At 39.1% G+C, this 14,135-nt stretch overlaps 1 pseudogene across 1 annotated transcript; it reads right to left on the reverse strand.

Moving 5' to 3' along the window:
• Positions 1–279: 279 nt before the first annotated feature.
• On the reverse strand, positions 280–11,151 carry LOC308428379 (oligosaccharyltransferase complex subunit OSTC-like; annotated as a pseudogene). The gene is made up of 2 exons: positions 11,124–11,151; positions 280–715 (listed from the first exon to the last, which is right to left on the reverse strand). The product of its transcript is annotated as an oligosaccharyltransferase complex subunit OSTC-like (transcript).
• Positions 11,152–14,135: the final 2,984 nt, after the last annotated feature.

Consider the following 14,135-nt stretch of genomic DNA (forward strand, 5'->3'; position numbering starts at 1 on the left):
GAGTATATTTTCTTTAAAAATTAAAAAAAAACTAAGAAATTTAACATAAGCCATTTAACATAGCTGATACATTGGGATAGGCCATCAGGAAAAATACTGTAATGAACTTGTCTCTGATGCCATGACTTCCAGTCCTAGCTTTGCTGTGCTTTCTAGGGTGTCACTCAATGAAATATTTACTCTTTATTCTTTTCCACATTGCACAAGGGAGTGGCTCAGCCTTCAAAACTTTATTAACAGGAGCAAATCAAGGATCCACTGATTTCTTCTCAAAAGGTATTAGCCCATCAGATAACTCAGCAATGTCATTCTCATGAATACTCTAGCCATGAAGAAACTCAGTAGAACACAGACAAAGCCAATGGGGGAAAAAGGAGAAACCTATTGAGTTTTGGTATATATTTGGTGCATTGGCTCAGTCCAGGATGATGAAACCTAAACATCCCATTCTAAACAGAAAGCTAGATGCAAGTTCTTCCATAATACAACGGCCATTTACTCTGTAAGCTGAGAAAGCCACTGGTCTCTGTTGCCCCATGTTCATCCATTACTGAGCTAACAGTTGGAGGTTCAAGGATAACATCATAGATTACTTCTCTGGTAATGAGGAAGTAAGATACTACCACCAGGGCATATACTGACATAGCCGACGGCATGTGCACCCAAGGTGGTTTCTTCAACTTTGGGTTGGGGTATTTGAGCACTAAGAATGGGACTCAGTAAGAGTCCCCATATCCCAGGCAGTAGGGCCAGCCCTCTTGTCCCTGAGCTTTTCTAAGTTAGTAGATTTTTAAGAAGTGTTTTCATCTCACTAGGGGTTATGTGTTTGTTTAAGTTGTCTATCTAATCTTAATTTAAATTTGTTAAGTATATCAAGATAATTATCTATTTACTATTGATTTTCCAATTTGGTGGAGTACTGTATTTAAGGGATGTCCTTTTGAGCCTCTGGATTTCCTTGATATCTGTTGAAATGTCTCCCCTTTCATTTCTAGCTTTGTTAATTTGAAAATCATCTCTCAACCTTTGAGTTAACTTGGTTAAAGAGTTATCAATGGTGTTAGGTTTTCAAAGAACCAACTCTTTGTTCCATTGATTCTTTGTATTCCTTTTTTTCTACTTGTTCATTTCTATTTCATTGATTCAGTCCCGAGTTTGATTATTTCTTGTCATCTACCCATTTTTTTTTTTTTTTTGGTGTGAATTCTCAAGCTTTCAGGTATGCTGTTTAATGACTATTATGAGATCTCACCAATATTTTTATGTAAGGCTGGGAGGTGGATTAGAGTGAAGAAGCAAGTAAAGCACAGGAGTGAGGAAAGTAGGGTGCTCCATTGGGATCTGCTTCTGCCCTAAGCATGGGATCAGAGAGTGAGGAAAGACCACAGAAGAAGTTGTGGTAGAGAACTGGGGGTGAGAGTGTGTGATCAGACTTGGAGGAATGTAGAGAGAGGTGAAGATCTGCAGTTAGCCTGCTTGCTTCATAGCTGAAGTGGTTCAAAGATTCCCAAGGGATGCCCATAGGACTTGGGAAGATGATAGATCAATAAAGAGGTCAAAAGAAGTTTGGATAAGATCCAGAAATGAGCCCTCATGTATATGGTCACCTGATTTTTGACAAAGGAGCCATAAACATTCAATGGAAAAAGGACAGCCTATTCAACAAATGGTGCTGGTCCAACTGGCACTCAGCATGCAAAAGAATGAAAATAGACCCTTTCTTATCTCCTTGTACAAAGCTCAAGTGTAAGTGGATCAAAGATCTCCACATTAAACCAGATACACTGAAAACTATTAGATGAGAAAGTAAGGAAAACCTTAGAACACATAGGCACAGGAGAAAATTTTCTGAACAAAACACCAATGGCTCAAGCTCTAAGGTCAAAGATTAACAAATGGGACTTAATGAGATTGCAAAGTTTCTGTAAGGCTAAGGACATTGTCAAGAAAACAAAAAGGCAGCCAACAGAATGGGAAAAGATCTTTACCAACCCCACATCAGATAGAGGCATAATATCCAAGGTATACAAAGAACTCAAGAAGCTAGACACCAGAGAATCAAATAACCCTATTAAAAAATGGGGTACAGAGCTAAACAAAACGTTCTCAGTTGAGGAATATCGAATGGCTGAGAAACATCTAAGGAAGTGCTTGACATTATTAGCCATCAGGGAAATGCAAATCAAAACAACCCTGAGATTCCACCTCACACCAGTCAGATTGGCCAAGATCAAAAATTCAGATGACAGCAGATGCTGGCGAGGTTGTGGAGAAAGAGGAACACTTCTCCACTTTTGGTGGGGTTGTAAACTGGGACAACCACTCTGGAAATCAGTCTGGCGATTCCTCAGAAAATTGGACGCAGTACTACCTGAAGACCCAGTTATTCCACTTCTGGGCATATACCCCAGAGACGCTTTAATATACAACAAAGACACATGCACCACAATGTTCATTGCAGCTTTATTTATAATAGCCAGAAGCTGGAAAGAACCCAGATGTCCTTTAGTAGATGAATGGATACAAAAATTGTGGTACATTTACACAATGGAGTACTACTCAGCGATCAGAAACAATGACTTTATGAAATTCTTAAGAAAATGGCTGCATCTAGAGAATATCATCCTGAGTGAGATAACCCAGTCACAAAAGAATAGACATAATATGCAGTCACTGATAATGGGATATGAACCCCAGAAAGCTCTGAACACCCCAGAAACAACTCACAGACTGTGTCAACTTCAAGAAAGAAAAAAGAAAGAAAAAAAAAAGAAAGGAAAAGAAAAGAAAAAACCATTATTCTTAATCCTTACATACTAAGAAAACTTTGACTAATTCCGGGTTACATCCTGTTTTACATGTACTTTATGCTCATTGTAACTAGTAAGATCTTAATTCACACTATCAAACCTTTTTAAAAAAAGCCAAGCACTGACAAAAATGTATTTGTAGACTTTTATGCAAAGATGCTTAGAATTTGTACATTTATCTTTGGTTTTTGTTTTTTAAAATAAAGTTGTTCAATAAAAAAAAGAAGTTTGGAGATGAAAATCTGTATGAACCATTGGAGAAAAGGAGAGAGAGGAAGCGGAGCCTGCAGCAGGTGGATTGCTGCAGACCTGAGAAGGAGACTTGGAGATTGGATTTGGAACAATGGAGGGAGAGGTAAGATCTTGAGCCTTTGCTGCTTCCTGGCTGGAGTAGCCTTCAGGGTTTCAGAGACACAGATCTGTGTTTCTGCCTTCAGTGGGATAGGGGACAGCGCCACCATTGTCTTTTGCTTAAAATTATCATTTCCCTTTAATACTGAGCCTTCTGGGAGTCACAGAGCAAACATCATCATTTTTCTTTGCTGTTCAAACACAGATATCAAAGGTTTTTGGCATCCCTCTGAAATTTCTGCCAGATGACTTCCTGAATAGGCCAAAAGACATCTGTAAATTCATCTTTGGTAACAGACAGGCAAATCCAATGGCATTCCTTGATAATATGCAAGCAAAATGCCAGCAGTAAATAAGGTTTCAATAATGAGGTTCTAATAAAACTCTTTCCATTTAGGGACAGGCCAAGGACAGGTGGTCAGGTGCACACAAGCATTCCAGCCACCCTGCTAGGCTTAACTCCTCTGCTCTGTTTTGACTTTGGGGACCTGTGAATAATAATACCGCTGGCAGTTTTGCATAAAACAAGGGGCATGGCTCTGATTCGGATTCTCTTGTATTTTGAATTTTTTCGGGCTTAGGTCAGTTCATGGACTTCAGTGCTGTGGTTGTGAAATATAATCACATCTCTGAGGTACTCTGGAACTCCAGTACTGTTTGGTGATTAAAGCTGATGAACATTGGGCTGAGGTGCAGTCTTAGAGTTGCTAGACTTCAGCTAATCTCAGCAATAAAAAAAAAAATTCACCCATATCACTGCGACAGACTTGGCAAGAAGGGAAGTCATCCTAAGCTCACTGGAAAAGATTAAGAGACAGTCAGGTTAGAAATGTCTTGGCTCCATTTGAGCATGCCTTGGGTGGTGAGCGCTGACTTAGCCTTTGGTGCTTGCTCACACATCTCTTTCATGTGTCTTGTTATAATAACTTCCAAAGCTATAAACAAAGAAAATAAGACATCACCCCAGATAAAAGAGCAAAAGATTTAACACCTGGAAAAGCCCTCACCCTGGAACAGTCTGGCTTCAGAGAACAAAGAGATTTGCAATCCATCTTACTTCCCAGTGTTGGCATGCTTTATGTTAAATGTAGATTTCTCTCCTGATTATATTGTTACACATTCCACCGCTCTCATGCCATCAGCCTTGAGGACTTTATTATTTATGTAATTCCAAGGCCTGATGCTGAGTAAGTGCATCTGATATCAATGAAGGGCATAGGACTTAAAAATTATCAGTAGATTTCAGGGGAGAGAGAGACCATCTTAATTCTCTAGCAAGAGTATCGATTAGTAACAGATGGGCTTTTCTGATTGAATTATTTTTCTTCTTTTTCTTCAAATAAAAATATAGATCTGTCAAAGTATTTCAAGCCATCTAGAGATAGAGGTTACTTAAACAAGATTCTTTTATTTCTCTTTCTGGGAGTATTCCAGGTTAAGAGGGTCACCAATCACAGAGACATTTTCCTTAGCTAGCAGCAATGGCAGCTTCATTTGGAAGACTCTTAGCCCAAACATGGGGCTGTTGGCTTCTTTCTTTTCCCAAGAGGTTTCAAGTAAAATGAGTTTTAGGTAGGAGGGTCTATTAAAAGTATAGGCAATAATGCCTTTCTAGGCTAAATCAAAGATTCAAGAGCTTACTAAATAGACCATCCACTTGGTGAATGTTCTTTCTCTCACAGCAAAACCTCCTGTGGACAAAAATTCAACTCACCTCTCCAGGCCTCAGCTCCTCTTTACTTGGGTGGGAGACTTCACTCCAAAAGACCAATAAAAAATCCAATTTTGAAATAAGAAGCAAGATTCCAAAGATTTTGTCCTATGAATATCCAAGTGAATTTGGAACTTGGCTTCTAAGCAGTCAATGAAAAAGTGTCCCCTAATTTGAGGCCCTATGTTTTGTGTAAGCTTAAAGTTTCCAACACAAAGAGAGGGTAGAGAGAAAGAAAATGAAGGAAAACAATGGGTTCCAAATGAGGAACTTAAAAATAATAGTTGGAAAAAATTAAAATGTCATATTTTCTATGTGGCTAAGACTTAAAGTAGAATATAGTAATCCCCTGAGAATAGGAGACAATTACAGAATTTCAAAAGATAGTTAAAACATTAAAATGGTGGCATATTAGATTAACTCACATTTCTTGGTTCTTTTAAGAAGTAAATAGCATACCTCAGCTAAGAGCTAGTGTTTAGACTGAAGACCACTTGTGAGACTCCAACTATCATACATTAGCTCTAAGAACCACTCCTTCTCCATAGGATCCTGTTTCACCCCTCCATATGCCCTTTCCTCTGAGTTGTATCCTTAGGCCTTACCCATGGAGGCCTTTGCATTCACTGCTTTTGTATCCATTAAGATAAATTACATGTAGGTCTAATTCTCTTTTTTAAATAAGTGAAACTTCTATGAAGTTTATTCAATGCTAAGCTGCTTAAACATCAAACATTGAGTTTTTGGTTCAGAACTCAGGTATATTTAAATTAGCCTTTAAAACTGTTTTCCTAAAACTTGTGTTCTCTTAAAGATGTCCTAGAGGCCTAGAATGAAAGGTATGCATATTGTGTAAGTGTGAATGAGAATAATGATCCTTTTTACACAAGATCATAGGGTCGGTTAGCTAATTCTTTTGTTGGTGGTGGTGCCTTTGCCTTTTTTTTTTTTTTTAAATCAACTTGAGTCATCTAGGAAGAGGGAGCCTCAACTGAGAAAATGTCCTTCTTCTTATTGGCCTATAGGTAAGGTTAGGTACATTTTCTTGATTAATGATTGCTATGGAAGGGCCCAGCTCATGGTGGGCAGTGTCATCCCTGGGCAGGTGGTCCTTGGTTGTATAAGAAAGCAAGCTAAGTGATCCATGATAAACAAGCCAGTATGCAGTACTTCTCTGTGACCTTTACATCAGTTCCTGTCATTAGCTCCTGCCTTGGCCCCCCAAAATGAAGAAATGAACTTTTAAGCATGGTGCTCTTCAAAGTAACAGAAAAACTAAAGTAGTCCATAGGGTTGTTTGATTGCTGTTTCTGTACTCAATTCTCATGGCTTGAATGAACCAGTCCCTCCCCCTTTTTGATTAGTGGTTCTCCATTCTGCATAATCTTAAAGGTTCTGACATAGAAAGTATGGGGGAAGAAAGTCCTTTAGTAAATGAGAAGACTACAGCCATACAATAGTTAAGAAAAGGATGAAATTTCAATGTGCATTGCTATATGAATTTCTGTTATGTCTATGTGGGCAGTGGTAGAGAAGTTGACTTGGGTGAAGAAAGAGAGTGGATAAACAGTTGGATATTTCCTGGCTTCCACTTCATATTTTTCCATTAATAAGAAGACAAGTTGGCTCCTGAGTAGTACACATAAATGGTTTAATGAAAGTAAGACAATGCATCAAGTGGAAAGCAGCATTGGAACTGAAAAAGGGAGGCAACCAAACTCCTGTGCCCAGGAATGCCCCAGACAGCCACACCTCTGGGACTGCTGTGTCCTTGGCCAGTGCATGACCCTTTCTTGACTTGTGTCCAGTATTCTCTCTAGGATCATTCACCAATGCCTCTCCCTCTTAAGAATAATAATTTAGTCAAGATGAGATAATGACTCATTCTTAAAGGCCACATTAGGCTGGGAAATGGAAAAGGAAATACCTTCTGTAAAATGTACCTGTTTATAGGAACTGCTGGACCTACTCTATGGGCTCTGTTGGCAAACAGCAATTGCTCAAGCTGATTCAAGGAAGCCCAAAGCTGTCCCCTGACTCAGAATGGGCACCACACTCAGAAGGTTATGTCTCTTAAATAACAGAGAGATACAAGGTATAAAAAAACCCCACAAGACCTAACATCTAAACTTCTCAGTTTTAAGTCAGATCAAGCAGAGAGCTTACCACACAAACAAAACTGTCAGATAATTGACCAATTTAGCCAGATCTTTATATGATCTCATGGAACACATGACTATTAAAAGGCACAATATTACATGAAATTACCTTTATTTTATGTGCATAAGGTGTCTATGAAACACATGTATTGTATGTAGAATTTTAGTCATACACCTAACACATGCCATTGGATATCAGCAAATATTCCAAGCCCTAAAATCTTAAGCACTTTTGGTCTCAAGAAGCTTAGATATGAGCCACAGAGCCTGTACACCCAAATATCAAACTATTGCTGTTGTAGATTTTTATTCCAAAGTGAGTTAAAGCCCTTGTCAGTGCCTAGAGTTGAGAAGAATGACTTTGCCACCATGACTTTGAGGCAACCTAACTTCACCATTTTAGTGGAGTTGTGTTTCATTTACTCCTCATAAATGACCTTAATCACCAAGAAACTCTGGTCCCCATAGAATCCAACTTGCATCCATCATAAAATGGTGGAAACCACAAAATAGGAGAAAAATGAAAAAACACAATGGGAAGAAGGTCACTAAACCAGGGAGCCATCTGTGTCTGCTCCTCAAAGACTCACTTTCCCAATGCTACACACACCGAACATACTTCACACACTACTGACCTTGGAGAAGATGAAAGAAAAAAAATAACAAAATGCAGTGTTTTAGCAACCAGATAATCTGTAGGAAATTGGATACTGTTTTAAAGACATTAATATGACTGCTTGTTTCTGGAAGTTCCTACTTCTGTTTCTTTAGCAGACGAGAGTCCTTCATGTGTTATTCTCTATCCCAAGTTGAGAGAGAACCTGCACTCAGCCTCAGGTGGCTTCCAGGCTATATTATGGGCTGTCCCTGTTGACTCTGGACACTATAGCAAATTAAGAAGAGGAACCCACTTGGTAACCAAACTTCTTTCTTATGGTTTTGGAGGCTGACAGTTCAAGACTGAAGCAGTTTGGAGTGTGGGAAGGTCGCACTTTCTAGTTTATAGGTTTGTTCTGTCCTCATGTGATGAAAAAGAATTCTCTCTTTGGCATTTGCCATAAAGACCCAAGTCCAAAGACTCCCCAGACTCTTTGCCTTAAGAGTCTCCAACAATCAAAGTGTAATTCCTCAGGCTGAGACAGAAAGGAGGGCCTAGATTTCTAGAAATATGGAAAAAGGATACATTTACAGTGTATGTCAGTTAAAGTATTGCTAGAATTGACTATACATGCTGAATATCTTTCTCTCTTATAATTCTTGCTATTGTAAATTCATTTCTTGAATATGTTTGTATCAACTTAAAAGACCTTCAAAACTATGTTTTTCTAGGTCACAGAATCTCACAGGCAGAACTTACCAGCTGCTGCATCTTGTGGAAACCCTTCACTTATGACATAAACACAGAGGGACCCAAAAACTTCCTAGCTATCAGTTTATTTCATGGACTTGGAGGTTCCACAGAACTCTCACACAGTGTTCTTCATCTCTCCAGTTTATTAACGTTCATTTATTTCCTAGGAAGTTGTATTTGAACAGACGTTTCTAAGTAGATTGATTATGAGGTGCAAACAGTTATGATCTTTATTCAACAACGGTCCTTGACCTTTGTGTCTCACCACATGTCATGCCCTGATATGAAAACAAAGGCAACTAGGGGACCATATGCACAAAGCTTAGCTCGGTGATCTTAGTAGCCCAATGACTGAGGTTGAGTTCTTTTGTTCCCCAATGACAATTCTAGCTACAAGCACTTTCCTAAAGACCATGGTTGAATAGTGTTACTAGATGTCTGAGGAGAGCATTTGTCCATAGAAGGCCAAAGAAAGATACCACATACGCCAGCTCTGCATTGTATTATCTTCTTTCTCATAGGATGCTGATGTTGATGCTGGAAATATTTATGTGATCCAAAGATAAAAGTGAATGCCAGTGTTCATGTTACTATTTCTGTTTCTTATAAGCTGTTTGAAACCTTGGGTCCCAGAGGACTATTCTGTCTCTTACCACTGAGGTAAACTGTTACTCTTGTTCAAATTGCATCCCTTTCTCCCAGGATTCCAACCTGTAGCTTTAATGTGTCTTAAAGATTGTTTTCTTTCTTTATATGAGTTGTGACATACTTCACTTTCTAGAAAGAACAGCTACTACCAGACTTGTCCACTCTTTAGTTACAAAGACCATGTATCCAGTGTTTGAACAACACTGTATCCTAATGTCTTACCTTAATGTCAGGGGCCACTGTCATCTTTGTGTCTCCAGATCTGCTATTACTACAGACAAATCTGTATCATTTACAAGACAGATGGCGTTTATAATCTCAAGCATGTCTTTGCTTTCTCCACATATTCATTTTTAAGTGCCTGTGCTAAGAAATCCTGTGAATGACAATACCGAATACCACTAGTTCCTCGATGTATAGAATGATTGTGTCCCTCCTTCAAATCTTGGATGCTAGATATTGAGAGTTAAAATTGAACTATTCTTGTATTCTGACCTATATAAGAAACAACTAGAAAAAGAACAGTGTACAAGTATGGTGTCACAGCTGTGCTAGTGAAGTAGAGGCAAAATGGTATTGAGTTCCAGGCCAGCCTGAGCTATAGAGTGACATTCTGTTTCATTCTAAGAGGAGAGATAAAGAGGACATAGAAGGGGATAATGTGAGAGAAAAGAATCAAGGAATCATAACATGTAGTTTTCAGACCATTGGCTTTGCATTTGATACATTGTTTGCAGAAGGAAGTCATAGCTTGAATTTGTCTTCAACTCCCTGGTGATACCGGTTTTAATAGGAATGGTTTTGGCACAAAAGGTCATTGCCATGTGAGGAACGGAGAATCTCCAATGTCACAAAGCATGCATAAGGAGGGGTACAAGGTCGATACAGTGAGAGTTCGAGAGGCGTTGACTGTGACAGGATGGCGGATGCTTTGTTGAGTGTAAAATCCTCTTAAGCAGACAGAGGTTCAAATACCATTAAGTCTTGGCAGAACTCTCCTTCCTAATTTGGAGAACAAAGGCTTGCTAAAACCCATAAAGAACAACTTCTCAAATTTCAAATAGCTTTTTAAAGCACTTAATGAGTTAAGAGTAATCGAATCAGAAACATATGGATTAAATTTTCCTTGAGATTCTAGGGGTTTAATATTAAGGGAAAGTCATTCAACAAAATTGCCAAAGACTAGTCAACTTAAACTTTTAAGACTACTAGTACTGCTCTCTAACCAGTTGCTAGGCCACAGTATTTGGGTGGTAGTATGTCCATGAAAATTCTACCTGGAAACAGTAGATCTGCCTGTGGAGGAGCTCAGCTCAATAACTTATTCTACATGGAATCAACACACCTGTTTTCCCACATGTAATCTAATTATGTGGTACTCTCACCCCTGGAGAACTGCATTTTAAATCCACATGAACTTGTTTTAGAATATCAATTCCTTTTAACATGTATAATATACATATAATATATCATATATATCATATATAATATTGTATATATGTGTGTATGTTTAAATACATGTATGTATTTATGTATGTATGTATACATGCATATTTAAGTCAAAGGACAGTTCAAGGGCACTCTTTTTATTCACCATGTGTGTCCTCTCCAGAAAGTGTCTTAACTCATCGAGCCAGCTTGCCAGACCCATTGTGAATGTTGTTTTGTGAATCATTCATGCAGATTCTCAATATAGCTGGCTGGCTGAGGGCCAGGAACTGGGATTTCTCTGTTCTCAGCTCTTACTACTGTGGCTCTTAAGCACCTCTGTGGTATTACAAAGCATGTTACAGCCCTCTGACCCAGCAGCTAGCCAGAAAGGAGATAGTCTGCAAAATCAAATGGAAACAGTGACTTCTAGGAAGGGAAAGGAACAAGATAACGGAGTCCAAAAACTGGTAGAAAGACCATGAGCTTTATATGTTTGCTGCACTAATCATTCTTAGAATCATTGACATTTGGTTTTTGTGTCCCCAGAAGACTGGAAAGGTTAAATTGAGAAAGTCAGATGGGCAGAGAATAGACAATATATAAACTCTGTATAGGTTATGACAGTCTTAGAAAATATTGTCCTTAGGTATAGGGGAACTAACTGTTGACATCCACACTGGAGAACATCATCGTTCCAAATGTCATACAGGAAGTGACATGCATGATCAAGGTCTTGTCACCATTTATAAAAACTCCAAGATAAAAAGGAATGGCCTTGGTCTTGTCCCTCTGTTTATTATCTAGTGTTTAAAATGTATGAAAGTTATTAGGAGTCATCAAAGCACACCACTAAGGGCTGTGTTGATGACTGCGGGCAGTTTGTCAGTGTGGAATAGCTGGTAGATGAGTCTATGGGAGAGATGCCTGAGGTCTGTGCACTGCCTGGTATGGTTTCTGGTCTGAGCTGGTACCACTGTATCACATCTATCTATGGTGTGCAGGGAGCTCATGATGCCTATGTCTTCAGGCACAGGCAGTTCTGTTTTGAAATGTGGCAGCAATGTGTTAGGCGTAGCCCTAGCTGGAGGCAGATGTGAGAGGCAAAGTAACTGAAAATTCAGCTGCAGACAGAAATACCAAATTCCATGGTGGGTGTGGGGTGGGGTGGAGTGGGTGTGGGGTGGGGTCTTCAGAAGACTGATGGGAATTTCTAAGAGTAATTTGAATGTCTGTGGATCAAACATCAGAATATAATAATGTAGTTAATATCTCCCTTTATAAATCCCTGTTTTCTTTTGCCAAACCACCCCCAAAATGATATCTAATATTTCCTTACTAAGATGTATCAAGATGCATTTCCCAGAGCTGAAAATGAGTGTGTGTGTGTGTGTGTGTGTGTGTGTGTGTGTGTGTGTGTGTGTGTGTATTAGACAGAGCTCACCAAGAAAGATTCTCTAAATTCCAGAGAATATCTAAGGTACCAATGGTCTGAAAATGACCCATCCAGGGTTAGACCTGCTATAATGCCTTAAAAGTGAAACCAGCTCATATTGTAGGTAAATAAGCCAACATTAGAGAGCCTTGTGAAATTGATCCACTTTTTGTCCAAAAATCATCTTGTGTCACTCATAGGGCCATGACTATGGATCTGAAGATTTTGCAAAGTAACTGTTGTAAATTTAATGCCACTGTCTCCTTCCCTTAAAACCCTAACACCTATGAAAGGACATTGCCAGTTTCCCTCTGAGCACAACAAAGACCTCTCTCTCACTGAAGCTAAGCCAAAAGCCACTCTTCTAAGTTGACTGCTTGCATGTGCAAAGCCGCCAAGTCCCCAGTCCTGGAGCCTCCCCAAGGTGAGGAAGGCTGCTGCTGGGTGGGGCTGGCATTCCAAGCCCAATGAAGGAGGCATAATTGTTCTGCAACTTCCAGGACCACAGACCCTCCACCCTGAAGAGAGCTGGGTGCAGAAAACATGTTATTGCATTCATGTGTACCTTCAGTCTGGCTAGTGCAAGGAAATCTGCTATTCTGAGAGTAGGAAGGGCCTGATTTGTGACTCATTCAATGCAAAAGAGACATGCTTATGGGAGATGGTTTTAAAGACACAATGTTCTGGAGGGTGAGTGAGAGGCTCTGTGGAGTTAAAAAAATCATTTTCCTTTTTCTTTATTTCTTTTTTTTTTTTTTTTTGAGGCTTTCAATATTAATACTCCTTGAGAAAAGCACCACATACTTAGAACAGAACACTTCCTACCAGTAGACAGAGAGTCATCTTCCCCTGGTCTAGTGTTGGTATTGACTAAAGGCGTGAGATTTTAAAGTTAATTGATGAATTAATTTTCTGTATTTATATACTCATATACACACAGGTGTGTGTGTGTGTGTGTGTGTGTGTGTGTGTGTGTGTGTATTTTATGGGTGTAGAAAACTTGTACGAGTTGGTTCTCTCCTTCTACCATGTGTGTTTGGAGGATTAGACACAGGTCCTCTGGGTTAGCAGGAAGTACCTTAACCCACAGAGCCAACTTCATGTTTCTGACAAAAGGCTTTTTAGTTAAACATAGACCTTCTTTAGGAGTAAAATGCCAGATCACAAGGAAAAAAATCAAATAAAATACATATAACTTTAAGATTTTTATATAACAGAAAGACTCATATTCTGATATTTTGAAAGAATCCATGACTTTTTTTTGTTTGTTTTGTTTTGTTTTCTTTATTTCTTGGACTTCATATAGTCTGTGAGTTGTTTCTGGGGCAGTGCGAGCATCTGGGTTTAGCATCCCACTATCAGTGACTGCATATTATGTCTGTTCTTTTGTGACTGGGTTATCTCACTCAGGATGATATTCTCTAGATGCAGCCATTTTCTTAAGAATTTGGTTAAGTCATTGTTTCTGGTGGCTGAGTAGTATTCCATTGTGTAAATGTACCACAATTTTTGTATCCATTCATCTTCTGAAGGACATCTGGGTTCTTTCCAGATTCTGGCTATTATAAATAGAGCTGCTATGAACATTGTGGTGCATATATCTTTGTTGTGTATTAAAGTGTCTCTGGGGTATATGCCCAGAAGTGGAATAGCTGGGTCTTCAGGTAGTACTATATCCAATTTTCTGAGGTATCGCCAGACTGATTTCCAGAGTGGTTGTATTAGTTTGCAACCCCACCAACAGTGGAGAAGCGTTCCTCTTTCTCCGCAATCTCGCCAGCATCTGTTGTCATCTGAGTTTTGGATCTTGGCCAATCTGACTGGTGTGAGGTGGAATCTCAGGGTTGTTTTGATTTGCATTTCCCTGATGGCTAAGGATGTCGAGCACTTCCTCAGATATTTCTCAGCCATTTGATATTCCTCAACTGAGAACGTTTTGTTTAGCTCTGTACCCCATTTTTTAATAGGGTTATTTGATTCTCTGGTGTCTAGCTTTTTGAGTTCTTTGTATACCTTAGATATTAGGCCTCTATCTGATGTGGAGTTGGTAAAGATATTTTCCCATTCTGTTGGCTGCCTTTTTGTTTTCTTGACAATGTCCTTAGCCTTACAGAAACTTTGCAATCTCATTAAGTCCCATTTGTTAATCTTTGACCTTAGAGCTTGAGCCATTGGTGTTTTGTTCAGAAAATTTTCTCCTGTGCCTATGTGTTCTAAGGTTTTCCTTACTTTCTCATCTAAT

Source organism: Micromys minutus (genome assembly GCF_963924665.1).
Source record: "Micromys minutus genome assembly, chromosome: 12".
Taxonomy (NCBI): Eukaryota; Metazoa; Chordata; class Mammalia; order Rodentia; family Muridae; genus Micromys; species Micromys minutus.